This window comes from Thalassophryne amazonica, chromosome 18 (assembly GCF_902500255.1).
Source record: "Thalassophryne amazonica chromosome 18, fThaAma1.1, whole genome shotgun sequence".
Taxonomy (NCBI): Eukaryota; Metazoa; Chordata; class Actinopteri; order Batrachoidiformes; family Batrachoididae; genus Thalassophryne; species Thalassophryne amazonica.
In genome coordinates, this window is record NC_047120.1 from 4848291 (window position 1) to 4865831 (window position 17541).

A 17541-nucleotide genomic window follows, 5' to 3' on the forward strand; every position below is an offset into this window, starting at 1 on the left:
GTTGTGTCCAACATCAGATAGACACTTGGGGCCGTTGGACTCACGTCACCGCCGCCTTGATTCCCCTCAGCTTGATCAGGCGCAGTTGTTGCTGCAGGATTAGCCCAGCAGGTTTCATCGGTGTGACAGGTCCTCAGAGAGTCTAAAAACCTTCTCACTTGCCATCCTTCTGCTTTTACCACATGCAGTAGTCTTCCCATATGAGTTCTTGCTTTACACACCAGGCAATATTTGATGTTTTGTCCATTCCAATAGCATGAACACACCTGCATATCCACATGGTCTCCACGTAAGTCCCACTGGGTGTAAAAGACCATTCTTGGCAAGTGGGTTAGTCGGCATAACCCACATACCAGTGCATCCAAAACCTTCACCGGCTTGTGAAGTAATTGCTTGAATTCATATTTTGCCCCATTTGGAATTGGGGGTTTTCTAAGTCCAGGTCCTGACCATTGGACCGTCAGCTGTACGTCTCCACGACAAATCACACAGTGATTCTCAACTTTTTTCCATTGTAATAACTCCTTTTCATGAGATAAAAATCCTTTCTTTGCATGAGATAGTATCCTCAGGGCTCTGCCTGCCCAGAGGCCTTCTCTTGTTCTTCTTAAGGCAACCACCCCATTGACAGTGGCCATTCTGACGAAGGGTGGAAGTTCTTGGGTGTTTGTGGCCATATTTAGCTCCTGGTTTCGTCTAGTTAGGAGTTGGCTTCAGCTGCTCCACTCCTTGGATTCCTTTCCTCTTCAATTCTACTGTGTTACTATCCAGTATCTTCACTACTGTATCTTTGGTCTCATACTTAGGTTTAACAGCAGTGTTGGTTGGGTGATCTCGTGCTCTCACCCACACCTTCTGTCCAACCTTGAATGGGATCTTTGGTTCTGGTTCTCTGTCCCTTTCAATCTGACTCCTCCCCACTTCCGGTGTCGAAAATGGGCGTTGGTTCAGTTCTTGCGAAGGGGTGGGCCTGTCGGCACGTTGGCGGTCATTCAGGGCCTGTCCAATTTCCAGGGCCTTAGTACTCCACTCCTTCGTGTTAGCATTTTTTTTCCGATCCAGTTTTTCACCAGTCCAATAGCCCTTTCTACAACTCCATTTGCTTGTGGGGTGTATGGGGGCGAGTAAATTCTCAATACTCCATTTTTCTGGCACCACTGGTCGACCTGAGCATTACGGAAATGTGTTCCATTGTCCGTTCTCAGCTCCTTAGGTATCCCCAGATTTGAATACACTTGATCCAACATGCTGATCACACTGCTGCCGTTGGCTTTTCTCACAGGCTTAACAATCACATAGCCTGACATAGAGTCCACAAGCACCAACAGATACTTTTCTCCTTTCTTACCGGTCACCCCCATGGGCCCGGCAACATCCATGCATACTGATCCCCATGGAACAGTACTCTTTATGGTGAAACCATCCACCCTTTGTCCTCGTCGTCCTGCATTGTATCGACCACATACTTCACAGTCTTTGAGAACTCGGTAGACTTGGTTTCTCGGAATCCAAAGTTGCAGCTTCTCCAGCTCCTTCCGTGTGGGAATGGTGCCTGCATGGCCAAGCGCTTCATGTACGGCCAGCACCACTTCTTTCACGGACTCTTTTGGAACTACCCTTCCCTTGGGTGTCTGTTCCCACTTCTCGATCCCGACAACGATGACTTTTCTCAGCTGCACATAGCGGTCCACTTCTTCGTTCCCGCTCCAATGTGCTCCTTCTTTTACATGGGCTTTCTGATGTACAACATCTAAGTCCATTGTTAGCCTCAACTCGGCTATTTTCCTCCACAAATCCATATGAGCTACAGGTTTCCCCTTAGCTCCCTCGAATCCATTTTCTTCCCAAATGGATAAGTCCTCTTTCAGGGCTTGTGCGCAGTAATGACTGTCTGTAACCACTTTAGCCTGTTTAACTCCAAGAGTCCTTCCAGTATTGCTGTAACTTCTCCAGCTTGGGCACTCCCTGGCATTTGACCTTTCCGACGATATTTCTCCTTATCTTGATACTTCAGAATATAGCCCCAATGAGCTACATTGTCTGTACCTTTCTTTGATCCATCAGTGTACATAGTCCAGTCGTATTGCTCCACAGGGAGTTGCGTCTCCTTCGGTGACTGGTTTGGCCCGATTTCCAGCTCAGGGTCTAGCAGGATGTCCTCCCACCTTCCCCATCTGGCATTTGTGGCTTTAGTACTCTCAATTGTTCCTTTTCTTAGGAACCGGTGGACTTGGCTTTGAGTGATGACTTTTATCCCCTGTCCTTGTGCAAGTTCTTTCAATGCACTCCAATATCTAGCCAGGACTGCTAGTTCTTTTTCTTCTGGTGGATATTTTCTTTCAATAGAAGACAGAGTATAGCTCCTTCATTGCTTACTTTTACCACCGAATCCTCTTCTTCACAGCTTATTTCGGCTAGCAGACGAGTAGTCAGACTACGCGGCTCCAGCCTAACTGCGTCTTGAATGGCGTTCTTTAGCTTTTCCAAGCAATCCTGATCTGTAGCTGTCCAAATCCATTGCTTTTGCTCTTGTCCATCAGGTTTCTTCTTGAGACGAGCATAAAGGGGCTTTGCGTATTTCTGATAATGTGGAACGTGATCTCTCACATAGTTACACAGTCCCAATATTTTCTGTAGGTCATTCTCAGATTGAGGTGGTTTAATCTGACTCAATTTTTCTCGGTATCCTTCTGAGAGTCCCAAGTCTGATGATACCTGGAATCCCAAATAGTTAACCTTGAATTGTCCAAATTGACATTTCTTCAGGTTGAGTTTTAACCCAGCTTCTGTGAGCTTCTGTATCACCTTTTGTAGCCGCATTAGGTGTTCATTTTCATCATCATCTGTGATAAACACATCATCGATATAGACTGTTACTCCCAGATCTTTCAATATTTCCATTACTGCTGCTTGGAAAACATTTGGTGAATTTCTGTATCCCTGCGGTAGTCGTTGCCACACATAGCTTTTCCCTTTATGTGTGAATGCTGTTTTCCCTTGTGACTGTTTTGCTAATCGCAGGGAAAAGAATCCATTTGCCAGATCAATGCATGATTTGTATTTCTTAATTTGGAGCGTTTTCAGTGCTCCTTGGGGATTTATCAAACTTGCTCTATTGGCTATTGTTCGTCGATTGAGAGCCTTGAAATTGATTACTGGTCTCCAGCCTCCTCCTGCTGACTCTGGCTACTTAACTGCTTGGATGGGGCTGTTAGTGATCGGGTTTAATTCCACTTGAATGATCCCCAGAGCTTCCAATTCTTTTACTATTTTATCCATTTCCTCAACCGCTCCAGGGTTCAAGGGATATTGTCGCACTGGTGGATGTACTCCTCCTTCGATGACATGAATGTGTTTAGTCCCCAAATCTCCACAATCATTTTTAAATCGTGCCACATTAGCTTCGGAGATAATTTCCCTCAATTTCTCTTTCCCTGCTTCAGAGAAATCACTTTCTTCAATTTTTTCTTCTGTAACAGCCGGTACATCCACTTCTTTGTACCAGCTTACCGGACTCTTTCCAGTTGGAGTTATACCCATTCGTACAACTCTTGCTTGTAATTTTTTCACTCGTCGTCTTATTAGAGTTCGAAGTCTTTTGGGCCGATGCAATTCTTTCAAATCTCGGACTGATATCAAATTAAAGGGGCCTTTTAACCAAACTATCCCCTTCCATATTCCAAATGGTGTTCTCTCTGTTGCCCCATTTGCATACTGGATCTATAGGTATCCTATGGTAACGAGGTTTCTGCGGGTCATGGACACCTCCGCTCCCGTGTCCACCAGGTACGGTTCTCCATCCACATCAGTGTAGATATCGTCCCCTTCCCAGTAGGCATGGTCTAGCGTGACCCGCTCCTCCGAAGCCATTACTTCTGTTGCCCTCCAGCCGCCGCTGTAGCTTGGCGGACTTCCTGTAGGGCTTTCCTTTGCTCTGGAGTTAATTTGTCGTACTCCTCTTTAGGGAGATAGCCACCACCACGAGGTGCAGGTGTAGGTCGCGATTGTGGTGGTGGAGGTGGTGGACCTCTCGGCCGAGAGCTCCATTGTCCGGCTGGAGGTCTTTGATTATTCCTCTGTGGTGTTTGATGTGACTGAGGAGGTGGTTGTTTAGGCACTGAATTTCTTTTCTCCACTCCCCCCGGTTTTTGTGCTGATTTCGGGGTGCTCTCCTTCTTCCTCTTTTCTTCATAGAACTGCTGCTCCAAATCCCAGCTCTTTACCACCGCATCCATTTGTGGGACTGTAGTACCATCTGTGGGCATTTTTACAAAAGTTATCTCTCCTCTTCTTCCTTTAGTGACCTCTCTCAGTGCCCTAACATAGCATTGTGGCAAAATCGTCTGTTTCAGCCCATGCCAAACTTGAACCAATGTTTGACCTTTGTCTAATCCATCCCATATTGCTCGAGCAATATGGGAATCTTCATCGTTGGGATCTTCCAACACTAACCTGGCATAATGGTTTCGTGCTGGTTCACCCCGACTGATGGGTTGACTGGTAACTTGGGCTAGCCACATAGATTTACCCTCTTCACTGTTCGAAGCTCTGTCAATAAGAGGCCACACTTCTTTCAAATAGTCCTTTAAATCTTCATTTGGTTCCTTCTCTCTCACCAGCATCTTTAATTTCTTGAATTCACGGAATTCCCTGCCGTCTGCTTGAATTTCAGCTTGAATTGCTGGCAGTCTTTGCCCTCTAGATCCAGCAGGAAAGTTCTGATTTGGGAGGCTCGGTTGTAATCCTGACGATGGTGGAATTGTTTCTTCCTCATCATCCAGATTTTCTTCATTGATTTCTCTCAACACTTGCCGTGACCAGCGTAAAGCTGCTGTTTTTAGTTTTCTCAGCATTACATCATGGGCAATGCCTAAATAGGCGACTCTGAAGTTATTTAACTCTTTACAGGCAGTGAGTGTAGGATAGAAAGGCCACATTAGTATATTAGCCCACTCTCCAACAGTAGCTGTTACCTCGAGAGTTTTCTTTTCATCTTGTCGCTCTATCCACTCTTCTGGGATGTCATACCCAGTTTGTCCAACTTCTGGAGCATAGGTTTGTCGCTTATCTCAGGTCTCCACTGGGTTGACTCTGACATCTCTTGCAATTCTCTGAGGCTACACGCACATTATACACCCCAACTTCTTTCTTTCGTCCTCTGTAATGTCCAGTTCGTAGTTCTGGGCGCGAGACTTCTCTTTCTCCTACCACAGATAGCGGTTCATCCTCTTCTGAGTCTTGTGGATTGATCTCCTCTTCAGACTCTCTTTCCTGGTCCTCATCCATATCAGATTCATGGGGAGGACATAGGTCTTGTGGTTGTGGGTCCCCGTTCTGTTCTGGCTTTCGGGTGTCCCAGTTGCTTCAGTATTTCTGACTGGTAAAGGAATGAATATAGGATCCTCTTCTCCATTATCTGGTGGAGGAGCCTGGAAAGGCTCTTTCATCCGTGATTGGGAGCCTGTCGGGTGTATGATAGTCTGGAGCCCACTTGCAACTTGTTTTAATGTTGGTCGTGGGGTTTTAATCCTTAATTGCTGCACTCCCACAGCATGTGCTGATCTTTTCTCACTTGTCGCCATGGGAATGGGCTGTATCACTAACGGGGGACTAGTTGACACTCCACTTGCTCCAACTGCACCCTTTTTGGACCTGCTCTGTTTGGTCCTAAATTCACCGCTTCAAGTGCCCTTCTCACTCGATCTTGCTCATGCTCATTGCTAGTGACCACCACAATCTCTCTCATTGATCCCCATACTCCTGGGGTACACATGTGTAGGTTCACGGCTGCCATGGCAACCTTTTCTGCCTCTTCCCATGTCATATGTCCAGATCGTAATCCATCCACACATATCACCACTCGCCGATGCTGGCGTTCTTTGGCCATATCAATAGCTATTCCCAGAGTTTTCAACATTTTCTCCATGTATTCGATTTAATTTTCTCTCCCTGGGTAGCTTTCAAAAGGCACATGTATGAGTGCATGATAATTCATTCGTGGTGCACTTGTTATCACCATCGATTTTCCCTCCAGATTTCTCCTCTTTATGTCTTTAAGCTCCTCTTGGTACTCTTTGCCTGCCTTCTCCTTGAGTTGTGCTCGGAATTTTCGGTTGGCAATTTTCAATTTGGGATTTGTGAAGACAATGAGACTATCTCCATCTATATCCCAAGGACTGCCAAAATAATGATATGCCCGTCCTCCATCTTGGGTCACCATCTTTTGTCTGACTTAGTGCTTAGCTCAGATAAGATAATTATAGTGGGCGATTTTTAACATCCACACAGATGCTGAGAATGACAGCCTCAACACTGCATTTAATCTATTATTAGACTCTATTGGCTTTGCTCAAAAAGTAAATGAGTCCACCCACCACTTTAATCATATCTTAGATCTTGTTCTGACTTATGGTATGGAAATAGAAGACTTAACAGTATTCCCTGAAAACTCCCTTCTGTCTGATCATTTCTTAATAACATTTACATTTACTCTGATGGACTACCCAGCAGTGGGGAATAAGTTTCATTACACTAGAAGTCTTTCAGAAAGCGCTGTAACTAGGTTTAAGGATATGATTCCTTCTTTATGTTCTCTAATGCCATATACCAACACAGTGCAGAGTAGCTACCTAAACTCTGTAAGGGAGATAGAGTATCTCGTCAATAGTTTTACATCCTCATTGAAGACAACTTTGGATGCTGTAGCTCCTCTGAAAAAGAGAGCTTTAAATCAGAAGTGTCTGACTCCGTGGTATAACTCACAAACTCGCAGCTTAAAGCAGATAACCCGTAAGTTGGAGAGGAAATGGCGTCTCACTAATTTAGAAGATCTTCACTTAGCCTGGAAAAAGTCTGTTGCTCTATAAAAAAGCCCTCCGTAAAGCTAGGACATCTTTCTAGTCATCACTAATTGAAGAAAATAAGAACAACCCCAGGTTTCTTTTCAGCACTGTAGCCAGGCTGACAAAGAGTCAGAGCTCTATTGAGCTGAGTATTCCATTAACTTTAACTAGTAATGACTTCATGACTTTCTTTGCTAACAAAATTTTAACTATTAGAGAAAAAATTACTCATAACCATCCCAAAGACGTATCGTTATCTTTGGCTGCTTTCAGTGATACCGGTATTTGGTTAGACTCTTTCTCTCCGATTGTTCTGTCTGAGTTATTTTCATTAGTTACTTCATCCAAACCATCAACATGTTTATTAGACCCCATTCCTACCAGGCTGCTCAAGGAAGCCCTACCATTATTTAATGCTTCAATCTTAAATATGATCAATCTATCTTTGTTAGTTGGCTATGTACCACAGGCTTTTAAGGTGGCAGTAATTAAACCATTACTTAAAAAGCCATCACTTGACCCAGCTATCTTAGCTAATTATAGGCCAATCTCCAACCTTCCTTTTCTCTCAAAAATTCTTGAAAGGGTAGTTGTAAAACAGCTAACTGATCATCTGCAGAGGAATGGTCTATTTGAAGAGTTTCAGTCAGGTTTTAGAATTCATCATAGTACAGAAACAGCATTAGTGAAGGTTACAAATGATCTTCTTATGGCCTCGGACAGTGGACTCATCTCTGTGCTTGTTCTGTTAGACCTCAGTGCTGCTTTTGATACTGTTGACCATAAAATTTTATTACAGAGATTAGAGCATGCCATAGGTATTAAAGGCACTGCGCTGCGGTGGTCTGAATCATATTTATCTAACAGATTACAATTTGTTCATGTAAATGGGGAATCTTCTTCACAGACTAAGGTTAAATATGGAGTTCCACAAGGTTCTGTGCTAGGACCAATTTTATTCACTTTATGCATGCTTCCCTTAGGCAGTATTATTAGACGGTATTGCTTAAATTTTCATTGTTACGCAGATGATACCCAGCTTTATCTATCCATGAAGCCAGAGGACACACACCAATTAGCTAAACTGCAGGATTGTCTTACAGACATAAAGACATGGATGACCTCTAATTTCCTTCTTTTAAACTCAGATAAAACTGAAGTTATTGTACTTGGCCCCACAAATCTTAGAAACATGGTGTCTAACCAGATCCTTACTCTGGATGGCATTACCCTGACCTCTAGTAATACTGTGAGAAATCTTGGAGTCATTTTTGATCAGGATATGTCATTCAAAGCGCATATTAAACAAATATGTAGGACTGCTTTTTTGCATTTACGCAATATCTCTAAAATCAGAAAGGTCTTGTCTCAGAGTAATGCTGAAAAACTAATTCATGCATTTATTTCCTCTAGGCTGGACTATTGTAATTCATTATTATCAGGTTGTCCTAAAAGTTCCCTAAAAAGCCTTCAGTTAATTCAAAATACTGCAGCTAGAGTACTGACGGGGACTAGAAGGAGAGAGCATATCTCACCCATATTGGCCTCTCTTCATTGGCTTCCTGTTAATTCTAGAATAGAATTTAAAATTCTTCTTCTTACTTATAAGGTTTTGAATAATCAGGTCCCATCTTATCTTAGGGACCTCGTAGTACCATATTACCCCAATAGAGCGCTTCGCTCTCAGACTGCAGGCTTACTTGTAGTTCCTAGGGTTTGTAAGAGTAGAATGGGAGGCAGAGCCTTCAGCTTTCAGGCTCCTCTCCTGTGGAACCAGCTCCCAATTCAGATCAGGGAGACAGACACCCTCTCTACTTTTAAGATTAGGCTTAAAACTTTCCTTTTTGCTAAAGCTTATAGTTAGGGCTGGATCAGGTGACCCTGAACCATTCCTTAGTTATGCTGCTATAGACGTAGACTGCTGGGGGGTTCCCATGATGCACTGTTTCTTTCTCTTTTTGCTCTGTATGCACCACTCTGCATTTAATCATTAGTGATCGATCTCTGCTCCCCTCCACAGCATGTCTTTTTCCTGGTTCTCTCCCTCAGCCCCAACCAGTCCCAGCAGAAGACTGCCCCTCCCTGAGCCTGGTTCTGCTGGAGGTTTCTTCCTGTTAAAAGGGAGTTTTTCCTTCCCACTGTAGCCAAGTGCTTGCTCACAGGGGGTCGTTTTGACCGTTGGGGTTTTACATAATTATTGTATGGCCTTGCCTTACAATATAAAGCGCCTTGGGGCAACTGTTTGTTGTGATTTGGCGCTATATAAAAAAATTGATTGATTGATTGATCTTTTTGGTTCCTTCGGGCATAGGGTTCAAGTCCTCCATGTAGTCAGATTCACCGTATACATGGTGGGTTTTTGCTTTAGATTTTCTAAAGATTTCCTGCGAGGGCCCTTCCTCTTTACTATGGTAACTCGGTCCGGGAACACAGTCTTCAGATTTAAACTGTCTCAAGCTTCTGGGCCCACATTCCGGCGACCGACGGAATATCTATCCAGATACTCCCTGAAGGCTTCTTCGTCTTTTCTCCTGTTCAATCAGGCGTTCTGTATGTTTTTTAACTGTTGAGGTTGTTCCTCTTCCACTTCCTAAGGGCAATTTTTGCCACTCTGGGTCGAAGCTTGTGAGGAGCTGGTCCGGGCTTTTATCTTCTTGACCATTTATTCCAAAATTAGGACCTCCCTGGGTTGTTAATTCATCTTCACTTTCTTCTGGCTTGTTTTCCTCATCACTTGGTTCAGAGTTGGCCTGGGAATCTGTTTTGCTCTCGTCTCCAGTGTTGAGGATCTGACTTCCATCCTTATCATCCATCATAGGATATTGTTCCTTAAGCATTCTTCCTACCCCTTTTAGTCGTTCTGCCACGGACTTACATTCGGCATATACGGACGCTGCTTTTGCCTTAACATCAACCAGGACCGTCTCTACTCCCAACAACCCAGCTGTCATTTTTACTACGGGGTCATAACTTTTCTCAGGACTTATTAAAGTGGTGATTTGTCCTCTTTGCCACCCTTCTTCGAGAATTTTGCACCACCACTCAAGCCAATCTCTGGTCCCCGCCTTGTCTTTTGGGACTGGTGGGCTTGCCAATACGGCCAGGATCTGCCCCTCTTTATGCTGACCTGGATAATATACCCCTAATCTGTGTACTGTGTCTGCCATAGCTTCCTTGAAACTTTCTTCATCAGGTTCTACACTTTGATCTCTGACATAATTTTGAACTGTTTCTGCCCAAAAATCATATCCTCGTCCATACAGTACTACTCTGTGTGGTTGAATATTCACTTCTTTTCCCCCGTCTGGTTCGGATCCAGGGGTTGCTACAGGTCCTGACGCTCCTTCAGCCATATTTTTACTGCTTGTCTTTACACTAACCTTACTGTTTCATAATGATTATCCTTTCTTTATTCTCTTGGTTGCTGAGATTGTCGATTCCACCACTGTCGTCTCCTTGGACTTCAGCTATGGTCCTTGTCGTCTCGAGTTGTCTGCCTCTCAAAGCCTCTCTTGGCGCCTTGAGTCAGGGATGAGTGACAAACTGCTTGGCTATTCAGCGCTAATTCCAGAGGTTAACTCCAAATTAGCTGCTCCTTTTCCCGCTTCTCCCCTCAGGAACCTCACGGGTTGATGATCCTACTCTCTCTTGTAGATCACCATTTTGCACGGTATACTCTCATACCTGCTCTCTTTTTGACGATCCGATCCAGCAGGCTCCCTCGTCTGCTTCCCTTCCTCGTCGTTTCGTGACGATCCAGCAGGCTATCTCCATCTGCTTCTCGTCCCAGTTTAGACGATCCAGTAGTGACACGTCTACTTCTCGTCCCAGTTCAGACGATCCAGCAGTGACACGTCTGCTTCTCGTCCTTGATCCCAGCTCCCTGGGATGCTTACTCCTGTTGTCTTTACGTCGTCCTTCTGGTGGTCGCCTCCAAATTTTCACCTCTCTGGAAAACAGATGTGTTTCAAGCCGTTACTGGACCTATACAGGCCATCAGCCGACACTCTCCACAACACTGTATCCCTTGGTGATCCACTCAGGAGCTTCCCACCTATCCAATGGCAAAAGACTCTCCTTTGGCCAGGATTCTTCCTCGGACCCGACTACACTTCGTCAGGTCCCTGTTCGGGCGCCACGTGTCAGATCCCGCTTCATATAAGACCAGCTCTCCGTCTCTGGGGTCCGACCTTCGTGTCTCCGCGGGTATTACCCGGCGGGGCTGCACAAAGGCTGTTTAAGCTGGTGGCGAGGAGATTCGTCTAGCCGCTCACTGCCTCCATCCGGACGTCCACCCCGCTGACGCTGATCTCGCACCCCGGTCGAATAGCCTCCTCCCGGAACCAGGATACAAGCCGGCCACGCCCGTTAACGGCAGCTCTCCTCTTATGGATCAGGGCTCTTGGAATGTTGCTAGATTTTAATTTTAGTGACTCGTACAGCGAGTCCCCAGGATGCGTTAATTTCGTTAAAAACCAGACTAACCTTTTAGAACACTTTTTTGATGTCATACACCCAAAAAACTTTAACTTTTACACCTTAAGAAAAATCAATAAATCCAATGTCCGAGCCTTAACACTTTAACTGCATGCTTGGAAATTTATTGCAGGTTTTGCAAGTGCTGACAACATAATCAAAATCGGTTATATGATGATAATTTCACAACAGTAATTCAAATATAATCAGAATAATGATTGGCAGAGATTTTTGTTTTTGATTCAATAATGCTATCTGATCTTACTCTGACTGGACTGGATTAACTTCTCAACAAATTTCCTAGGAGTGAGGGAAGGTTATTTGCTGTTAAAATCCCCAGTCCGATGAACTTGGTCTCCTCTTCATCAGCTTTTAGTTGTTAGCTGACCACGATCCTTGTGATGTTGTAATCCTTCAGGAAATAAATCCACATAAGAGTTTATATCCTTCAGGAAATAAATCCACATAAGAGTTTATTCCTTCTTCAATCAACCAAAAGTTGATCTAATCCATTCTGGAAAGATGTGATGCTCCATGAGAGAGAAAACGTTGAAACTTCCCCACTCAGACTTAAGGCCAGTGATTATTCTCCATTGCTCTGCTACTCCATGACTGGACGGCCTGAGTGGGAGTTGAAAACTCTCTCAAATAATCTATGTCTCCAATCCTCTCGCTCCTCGATTCCAATTGCAGCTCACAAGATGGTCAAGTCTTGTGATCTCCTCGTAGCAGCGGAGAAGTGACAACAGCACCTCTCCCTGGAAGAATAACCCCGTTTCCTGTTGTTGTACAGTTTTTATACGAAAACTCTTGTTGTTGATGAGGTGATCTTGGTTACCATGGGGATGATGATGATGAGTCCAAACCTCCTCCCTTACCCCCTTCTTTTACTGGAAGCCATCTGGAGAACATTTCCTGACTGACGATAACTGATGTCCCGATTGTCAGTAAATCTATTGCGCAAGTTTCCTGTTTTTCTGAACACATCTTTTCCGAGAAACACATCTTTTCTAAATCATGTTACATCAATCACATTTAATCATATTCAATCATTTCATTTCAACTCTTTTTCACATAAAAGCAATTCATATGATCATATACAACATTTCATTCATTATTATTCATTTCATATCTTATTACATCTTATTGTTCTGAACAGTTGTTTTTATTATCAGCTCTTCTGGCCTTGCTTGCAACATCATTAACTTCCTTTTCTGTCTCTGCCTCTGCACAAAAACAACTTTTTTCAGTTCCTCTTTTCTCTGTAGCTGCACCCTTTATGAAAAACAACACTTTCCTCTTTCTTGTGACTGCATGAAAAACAACTCATAATCATTCATTTTACTTATTTGTAACATACATTTTCTAATCAACTCTTACTGTTATTACATTAATAGTTCATTTGATCATCATTTGTCATTTTAAAATCATCTTAGACATATTCCATCGTCTTCACCACTGAGTTCATCCCGTGGGCCTCTCCATCTGCAATGGAAAAGTCTGGTATGACCTCAGTCACTCCAGGAAAGTACCAAACACTGTTCAGTTTATTCCAACAACGTGTGTATTAATCCAATGGCACGTATTATATTCCAAGATGAAAACAAGCTGAAAGCAAGCTTAAAGTCATCTTTCTTGACAACATTCAGATCACCACCTCCTTGTCTTCAGATCAGAGTGTACACATGATCTGATGGACCGTTTCACCAGGCACAGCCTGTGAGGACCCGTGAGTACAGCAAGCACACGCACGTGCTCCATGGCACAGTGTTGTAATTTCATGTCCTTCACAACATGGTACATGTTCACCAGCTGTGACTCACGGGTCCAGAGATCTCAGCAGCCACTGCTCTGTGCAGACACGCCCACCTGTCCGTTCAGGGCACAGAATCTCTCGTTCTGTGATCATTTATTTATTTGTTATGTAATTGTGTATGTAGTTATTGTAGTAATTATTTAGATACCTGTCCTGGCTGTGGTCTGTGTTTTTAATGTAACACGTCATGTGCACTGAGCCATCATTTCCAGCTGTCAGTGTGTGGCTGCGCGGCGATCAGCTGAGAGGTGTCTTGACGTGCTGTGTGCATTCAGACGTGGCTTGCCGGTCTCCATTTGATCATGTCTGTACATATCAGCATTTCATGTAAGTGTGCTCCCCCACACACACCACATGTTGCGGGGGGCGCAAAACACACACGTCACGTGGGGGGGGGGGGCACAAGACATGTGGCACATGTGTTGCAGGGGGAGCGAGGGGGGGGTGACGCATGCACAATATACACACACGCCACATGTTGAGAGGGGGGCCGACACTCTGGCACACCATGCATGTTGCTGGCAGCACCACACTTGTGGGGCACTTAGACAATTTTCACAGCCAGCTCATAAGTGGTCACTTGCTCTGTATTTTCATGCTAGCTGCGCGAATGGCCCCACATTTTCTAAGTGCTCCGCGAGTGGTATTGGATGTTAGTGTGTGGCACCTGGAATTTGGCCAACACCTGCCGAGAGAGGGCACTCTCTGTCTTTTGGCTGCTGGTGTGTGCAAATGGTTGTGGCGACAGGTGTACGAGGCGTTACAGGCGGCTCAGATTTTTCACGAATGACATACGATTCCTCCTTCGTGCACCATTCTGCCTCATTCGTGCTATGTGTGAAGGGGCCCTCAGGGATGTGTTCCAGCTGCTCCACTGTTCAGTGCTTGCATGATCTGTGTGTTGGGTCAGGTTGTAGAAACCAGTGACTTCGGACCTTTTTTCAGTGAGGAAAGGTTTACCGGCCTTGACTTCATGAGCAATGCTAGGATCTTTGTGGAATCAGTGAATACCCTCACTGCAGCAAGCGGGGTGAGTGAGGAATTGGGGTGTCTGGGTTTGCAGTTGTCCTGGATCAAGCCAAAGTTTCAGGCTTCCTGGACTCAGCCATCAGACGTGTCAGTGTGTGGTCAAAGAGTTGAACTTAGAGATATTAGTGGAGATATTCAGTTGTTTCAGCAGCGACATGCATGTCTCTGGATCCTCTGCCTTGACAACGAGAGGCACCCTTTCAGGCGATCAAAGGTCTGAGTCTTTAGGGTACTGATGCTCCCTGTCTTGCTGTATGGTTGAGATTTGGACAGTAACCAGTGGCCTAAGGTGACAACTGGATGTGTTTGGTGCTAGGTCTCCTTGGAGGATCCTTGGGTAACACTTGAATGACTTTGTATCAAATGAGAGGTTAATATGAAAGACTAAGGAGGATCATTTGCATTCTGAGGGAGCGTCAACTTTGACATTTTCATCACGTGGCCCAGTTTTCTGTGCATGATCCAGCACATCAGTGCAGTTCTGAAGGACATAAAAGCATGTAACAATTTCTCTTACACTTGCTACAAAGTAGTAGTTATCATTAATCTGAGAGGCTGGACAATATCACATGGTCTGTGTCAGTGTGGCTCTGAGAGATGTGTGGGGTTGTCTCTAAAACACGCCAACAAGCACTCATGAAATCTAAATCAACAAAAAACCATTCGTCAACCTGACAACACTGTCTTTTTTCAGTTTTACAGACAGAGAATCATCATGGAAAAACACACATGGAGGGATTTTTGTTTTTTCAGGATCATGATCAATGACATCCCAGTTTTCATCACTGAAGGACTTTATTCATTAAAAATGAATGACTGAAGACACAACAACAATTTCTGTGATGTCAGCATTTCGTTTGACTGTCATCCAACCTCCCAAGTCCGATATAATGCACGAATGTTGAGGTTATCGGAACGGATCAGTAACCAAAGCTCTGAGCTGAACGTAACATCCTTGTATTGCTGACTCGTCGACATTTGGGACAAAAAGCAACATTGTCATACTGAAACAAAAGAGGCAAGACTGTATCAACTATTTACGCACATTCCAGCCATTTGTGTTTGGCATGTGTGTGCACACATCGCTGTTGTGAAGAATCTCTCACCTGTGTCACGACAACCAAATCCCTCCCCTGCTGTGGACATGAGGACAGGGCTGGCTGTGCTCATACCCGCTGTCGCTCACGTCATTGTGAATGATCATTTTGATTTCATTTAAAGCGCTGAGGTCGACGTTCGCTTCGTTTTTCAGTCGTTAGTTTCAGTTTTGTTTCTTTCCTTTTTGTGCTCTTGATTGGCAGGCTTTTCAGTGATGGGAAATGTGCAGGATCATTTGTCCACCTTTTCTCAGCAATTTGTCACTTCTTGACTTTTTATCCTTCATTTAGCTATTGCTGTGATCTAGATAGATCAATTCTGAAAACTGATATTCTGAACATTTTGATATGCAACACATGGGCATTATACAAAAAAAAATCTTAAAAAAAATAATAGGGGAAGTACTTAAACTATGGAAAAAACTGTGAAAATACACTGAGATCTCAGGGGTTAATGATAGGAGAGAAATATACAATATCCCTTCCCATCTTTCTTTTCAGAACAATATTTTTAAATATTTCAACAATTTTCTTATATATTTGGTGACTATCTGTAGATCCTCTGTCCATATTTGCACCTCAAAGACTCAGCCTTTTATGGATACTGCTGTTGTAAGAAATTATGATTACATTCATCTGTTTGAAATAACATTTAATTTTTTCTTCATTACTACTCAAAACTGCCTCCATCAAGCGCCTTGGGGCAACTGTTTGTTGTGATTTGGCGCTATATAAAAATAAAATTTGATTCATCTAAACTTTGAAACAAATGAAATTAAGCTGACCACACAAAACACAAACTATCACTGTTGGCAATGAAATAGAAGCCAAAATACAAGGATCACTGCTGTTGGTTTTTGAATTAGCATTTTCTAGATCATCTCAATGTTTTCTGAATTGTAGTTTGTACTTTTCTGATAACAGCCCTAAGAATACAGCATTGATTGTTTGAATTCATGTGAGCAATCATTCAGGACTTACAACTGAAAGAACTGAGATTTTACAAATATTTTTAAAAAAATCTCATATTAGTATTAATATGCAATATTATCATTATTATTTTTCCTATTATTGTTTTGATACAAGTGTAAAGTTGCCATCAGTGTTGAAATTGTAAAATTTTGAACATTAACTTCAGTTCTGTATCTTTTTGTAATGCATCAACTTTTGTCATCTTGAAAAGTGTAAATATCAGCAGCCACTTTTCATTAACTTATTTCAACTTGCACATCTCATCCTGTTCATTTACAACATTGGCATAATTTACTCAATTCATATAAGTAATTTGGCAGATTATTTATTTGATTTGTGGATGGTTAAAAAAAGTGAAAATTCCTTGAACTTCAACTACTATTTTACTGTTGCGGTCAGACTGTTGAAGTGAGACACTCATTTTCTGTCCCAATGAGACCAGCATTCATTTACTAAATTAAAAGAAAGAGTTTTAGCACTTGCAGAGTGTCATATTAAAACTTTAAAAGTTAATTAAAAAGTTGTAGTTCTGGTGGTTGCTTAAAAACTTAAAAAAAATATTTTGTGATGCTATGGCTTAATTTCTTCGGGTCACATAAGATTTACCTGATATCCAACCAAACTAAAATTGCTCATTGCTTTTCCCCATCTTTAACATGCATGTTGCCACATGGAAAAAGTGTAAAACATTTTTTAGATGTTTATTAGAAAAAAGTTATCCACTGTTCAAGTAGAACAGTAGAGACATTTCTGCCGTCCTCTCTTTGATTACAATGGAACGTGCAGTTGACCTTCTGCCACATACAAAATACAGCTGCACAACCTGCAGAAACACAGACAGCCCAATTTCATTGGAAAACCTCACACCTGGCAACACTCTACACGGGCTTGCACGCTGCTGTGCACAGACAGGCAATGTGTGCCATGTCCTTGTTTTTAGGGTTAAGGTACACTGCTTTTACACGTTGGGTGATGTGTTACTTTCCTGGTATTATGATCTAAATTAAACCACTGTCAAATAAATCAGGTTGTTGGTAAAACTTGAATGTGAGACCTTACGGGGAGGGGGGTCTCAATAAAATGGGTGTGATGATGCCCATGTCAGCAGCACTGATGGACATTTGGATGCCGCTGTGAACAAACACTTTGATAATGATAAATCTAGAAGAACTGTGATTCGGGCTGGACGGTAACAGATGCAACCATTTGGAGGCAGAATTCAAGAACATGAGTTTATTTGTCGTCTTTCAAACAGCAGGTGCAGACAGTTAAAATGGACTCTGAGTGGTCAGATGATGCAGACAGGTAT